A 6,000-nucleotide genomic window follows, 5' to 3' on the forward strand; every position below is an offset into this window, starting at 1 on the left:
CTGAAGCGACATATTATATTCTTCTAGACAAAATTTCTGACATTTTGCTCAGCGATCCTTGCCATGGGCTCCACTTCCACCCAATTTTTAAAGTAATCAATTCCTACTATTAAGAACTTCATCTATCTTATCCCCATAGGAAAGGGACCAAGAATATCAAGTCCTCACTAGGCAAAAGGCCAAGGGGCTACCATGGGAGTAAGATACTTTGATGGTTGCCTAGGTATGTTGCCATACCTTTGACACTTATCACATGCTTTAACATAAGCTTTAGCATCTGCTTACATAGACGTCCAATAATACCCCGCATGGACCATCTTGTCGACGATGGATCTAGCCCCTGAATGATTTCTGCAAGCTCCTCCATGAACATCTCTTAAAGAGACTCGTATGGATTCAAACATCTTAGGTAAGGTTAAGAAAAACCCCTTTTATACAACACCTTGTCCATGAGGACAAACTTCACAGCTCTTACCCTTAGTCTCCTTGCTTCTTCTATATCTTGAGGGAGTATTCCATCTTTAAGATAAGATACAATTGGGGTAGTCCAGTTGGTAAGTCCATCTATTTGATTTACTTCAAGAATTTCTATGCTCAGAACATACTAGACTTTAACTTGATCACCTATCATTTCATCTGAAGACGCTGTCTTAGTCGAGACGTCAACTTTTGTGTTCTCTTCCTTTGGTATTTGCTAAAATTAGGCTGTTGTAAAGCCTTTGATGCACTGCTTAAATTTTTCTAAGTATCTCTTCATTCGTTCTTCTTTGACTTCACACATCCCATTTACTTGGTCTATCACCAACTATGAATCCTCCTGGACAAGGATTGAGTCTGCTCCGAGTAATTTGACTAACTCCAAACCCTAAAGTAAGGCTTCATACTCAACTTCATTGTTAGTTTTCTGGAACTGTAGACAGATGGCGTATTCCAAATGACCCCCTTCTGATGATTGCAAGACTATCACAATTCCTCATGCATGCTGTATAGACCATCCATCTACATGGACGATCCACTGCTTTGCCCCCTGGTCTTCATCTTCTTTAGCAAGAGTAAATTCAACAATGAAATCTGCGTGGACTTAGGATTTTATTGCTTCCCTTGGCTTATATCTTACATCAAACTCACTAAGTTCCACTGCCTACTAGATCAACCGTCTAGCGGCCTCTAGCTTACTCATAGCTTTCTTCAACGAGTGGTCTGTTAGCATGTTGATTACATGAGCTTGGAATTAAGGTTTAAGCTTCCTTGCTGTTGTTACTAATGAAAATGCTAAATTTTCTATCGATGGATACCGTTCTTCAGCTCCTCTCAATGCTTTGCTGGTGTAATAGACGGGTTCCTGTATCTTTCCTTCTTCTCTACTCAAGGTTGAAGATATAACTCCTTTCCTGGTTTGGACGGGCTCAGTAGCGGGGTTGAAGCAAGATAAGTTTTCAAGTCTTCAAATGCTTATTAACACTCATCCGTACATTCAAATGCTTTCCTTAATACTCTGAAAAACAGTAAACACTTGTTAAAGGCTTTTGAAACAAACCTGTTTAGGGCCGCCACTTGTCTAGTAAGGCTTTGGTCGTCCTTGATATTCTTCGAAGGTTGCATGTTCAAGATTGCCTGGATCTTATCAGGGTTAGCTTCAAACCCCCTTTGTGAAACCATAAAACCGAGGAACTTCCCTAATGCAACTCCAAAAGCACATTTGCTCGAGTTCAGCTTCATCTTATATTGCCTAAATATATCAAAGGTTTCTTGAAGATCATCCAAATGCTACGTCTCTCTTACACTTTTCACTAACATATCATCCACGTATACTTCTACGTTCTGCTCGATTTGTGGACGAAACATATGGTTGACCAGCCTCTGCTATGTAGCCCCTACATTCTTCAACCCGAAGGACATTAATTTGTAACAAAACAAGCCTTGGCCTGTTACGAAGGATGTCTTCTCCTAGTTTGCTTCATCCATCTTAATCTAATTGTACCCTGAGAAAGTGTAGATGAAACTCAGCAGTTGGAGTCCATCTATTGAATCCACAAGCTAATCAATACACAGAAAAGGATAAATATCCTTCGAGCATGCTTTATTTAAATCAGTAAAATCCACACACATCTTCCATTTGCCATTGACTCTTTTGACCATCACTACATTAGCTAGCCAGTTAGGATAATAGACTTCACAAATGAATTCCATAGTGACTAACTTCTAGACTTCTTCTTTAATAGCATTATCTCGTTCTGGGGAAAACACTCTCTTTTTCTGATGAACAGGCTTGTAGGACGGAGATACATTTAGACGATGAGTAATCACACCTGGATCAATCCCCGGCATGTCTTTATGGCTCCAGGCAAAAACATATGTGCTTCTTTTGAGGAATTCAATGAGATCTTGCTTTGTATTTTTCTCTACGCTCGTCCCAATCTTGGTAAACTTCTTCGGGTTGGATTCATCTAATGGTACTTCTTCTAATACTTCAACTGGTTCAGCCAACATCCATTGTTTGTATATGCTCGTCCATAGCTAGCATCGCTAAATAACATTCTTTAGCAGCTAACTGATCTCCTTGTACTTCTCCAATGCCATATTTTGTTGGAAACTTGACTAACAAATGGTAGGTAGATGTTGCAGCCCTCCAACTGTTCAAAGTTGGTCATCCAATGATGGCATTATATGAGGATGAGCAATCTACAACAAGAAAATTCACTTCTTGTTGATTTATCGTGGGTAAGAACCAACCACAACTAGCAAAGAGATGGTATCCACCAGTAGAACTTTCATTCCTCCAAACTCTATCAATGGCACATTTACCGGATGAAGTAACTCCTTGTTGATTCTCATTTGCTAAAAAGTTGGATAATAAAGGATGTCCACTGAACTTCCATTGTCTATTAACACCCTTCTAGATTTAAAGTTTGCAATTGTCAATGTGATAACAATCGCATCATCATGAGGGTGGTGTAACTATCTTGCATTTTCATCTCTGATCATCCTTGGTGGTTGTTTAGATATCTGAACATTCTAAACCTCCCGTAGATAAGTCTTCCTGGATCTGGATGAACTTCTTGTTGACATGCCCCCTATAATAATTTTTATTTCTCCAAACGGTGAACGTGTTAGTTCCTTTGCCTTGCCCTTCATTGGTTATCTATCGTCCTTATGGTCTTATCCAAGGAAATTTTTCAATTTTACTTGTTTGATGAGGACTTCAATTTGATGCTTCAAGTCATAGCATTTGTCTGTATCATGCCTATAATCACAATGAAAGCAAAAATACTTGCTTTTATTTCACTTGCTAAGATCTCCCTTCATTCTTTTTGGCCACTTCAAGGATGAATCTTCTTTATTTGCATCAACACCTGATTAAGTGAAGTGTTCAGAGGAGTATAGTTAAAGTATCGTCCTGATGATGATCCTGCCTACTTGCCATCCCGATCTCTTTTCTCCCCAACATTAGCTTTCTTTGGACGAGAACCCTGTTCTGGATGGTGCATGTAACTATTCTCCAGTCGTTCACCCTTCTTCTTTCTCTTAGCAATAATTGCGTCTTCCGCATTCGTGAAACTTGTGAGAGACCGCGCCCCCGGCCCATTTTTATGTTTGTTGAGCCAAACCCACATGAATGGGTGGAGTCGTGTTATTGCCTCTCAAAATGGAGGTTCGACTAGTTATATTTTCCCCTTTAGATTAAGAGTTTTACAATGGAGTCGCCACTTATTTAATTATTGGAAAATAAGAAAACCATAATTAAAAAAATTCATCATTTTATTAATTTGAAATTGAATTTACATTGAACATAGGAAATTACATGGCTTTGGTCCTAGATACAATCTAACATAAAGTACATGGCTTTGTTTCCTAGTTACAATCTAGAAATTGAAAATTACAAGGATAAGCATTTGATCTACTAACCCTTGATCTAAGTTCAGAGGCTATGTTACAAGGTGGGAAGGTGTTAGGCACCCACCTTGCCCAGTAAAACCGGTCTTCTAGACTATGGTGGCCAACAATCATATCATATCATCCAATATGTCAATCAATTTACATGTTGAATTTAATGTGTGTGCATGTGATAAACCCTAATTAAATTTATTAAACATTGCATTTGGATTGAAAAATAAAATTCTAGTGAATGTGTGTGGATGGTGATAACCTAAATTCAAGGATTTGAAAGAATTATGAAACAAACATGTTTTTCATATTTTTGATGTAAATTTAAGATCAAAACTAGTGATATGCATGAACATGTGATGAACAACTAAGAATATGTGAAGAACACATAAAAACATTCAAACATATTCAAGAGGATTCAAATAATTACTATCATACTTTAATCTTAAATTCTCATCATGGTAACACAAAAAACAAGTTAGGGAAAAGGATTATACCTTCATGCAAGATTCATACGGTGGAGGAGGAGACTCTTGGTGGAGGTCCTAAGGGTGGAGGAAAAAAGAAGAACTAGGAGAGGGAGAGTGAGTCTCACTCAATACCTTGAGTCTCAGGAAGACCAAGATATGATAAGACTACTCTACTTCACTAGAACTCAAGAGAGGAGAAGAGAGGGGATTTTTTGGTGTGTTAGAATGAAGGAGGGGGAGGGTTTATATAGTAGTAGTGGAGGGAATATGAATGGAAGGCCATTTAATGAGGGTTGACAAGGATTATGAACCTAGACCTTATTTTATCCTTGGGAAAAATCTGGTGCATTAAATGGAGAGATTGGTGGGAGTGGGGAGCAAGCCAAAATTCGGTTTTCCCGTAGCTGCTGTAACAGCTTGTAGAGCTAACTTTGAAAAATCATATCTGACCCAATTCTGATTGGAATTGTCTCGTTCTTGTGCTCAAATTGAAGCCCCGGATGTCTAATTTTTGATAAAATTAACCTCATTCATAGATTCAAAATATTCTGAGAGATATTGATGAAATGGTGAGCAGAGGTCATTTGTTAGAAAATGGTTTCAGCACAATTAACATTAATAGGTCCCAAATTAGCTCCCAATTAACATTAAATGGCTCCAATCACTCCAATTTCAGAATTAATTGGTTCCAAATTTACTCTAATTAAAAGATAGTTACACAAATTACTCATTGAATAACTAATGTTTAACTATCTAATTAATTAGGTGTATGCAACCTCACCATAAAATGTAGTCCTAACCAATTAAATTATGATACATCATTGATGTCAAATTGATTACACCTATAACCAATTGAAATCACTTGTTCATAATCACATATAGTCGGGCTCAATTTGTGATAGTACATCTTAGCCATTAAAACTTGATTTGATGATAACTTTCAATCTAATGGTCCGATTAGGGTTTATGACCAGTCGATTTGATCGTTACAACATCAAGATCATTTTGATGAAATGAGTCCAATGATCTAATAGCTAGAATCAAGATGCATATTTTTAAAGTGAAAGTATCGTTTTACCCTCCATGTGAGGTTAAATGCGGGTTGCAAAATGGGGTGTCAACAGAATACCCCTCATTGGCAGAGCTTGAAAAGCGAATGTCAATGTATGAAAGAGACGCCTAACTTTGTAATCAGTATTTAACCGTGGTGAATGTATGATGCATGTAGATAAATATATAGATGGTCATGTTATGGATCAAAATGTGGACCGAATCTCAAGGGAGATTGCCTACGTACCTCTTGGTGGGAGGATCAGGTCCAAACGTAGTTCATGCATGCAAATTTTTTTTTTTTGAATAAGTACAAGACATGCTTACCTGAGGTCAAAAAAATGGAAGACCAAGGATCCTGGCTCATGTTTTCAGAGGACCTAGGATTTTTGGATCTTGGCTCGTGATTTCAGAGGACGAAGGGTTTTTTTTTTTTTTTTTTTTTTTTTTTGTGGGCCTTGGCTCATGTTTTCAGAGGACCAAGGGTTTTTGGAGGCTTTGGCTCATGTTTTCAGAGGACCAAAGGTTCTGGATCCTGGCTCATGTTTTCAGAGACCTAGGATTTTTGGATCTTGGCTCATGTTTTCAGAGGACC

Source organism: Quercus suber, unplaced genomic scaffold (genome assembly GCF_002906115.3).
Source record: "Quercus suber isolate HL8 unplaced genomic scaffold, Cork oak 2.0 scaffold_71, whole genome shotgun sequence".
In the NCBI taxonomy this organism is placed as follows: domain Eukaryota; kingdom Viridiplantae; phylum Streptophyta; class Magnoliopsida; order Fagales; family Fagaceae; genus Quercus; species Quercus suber.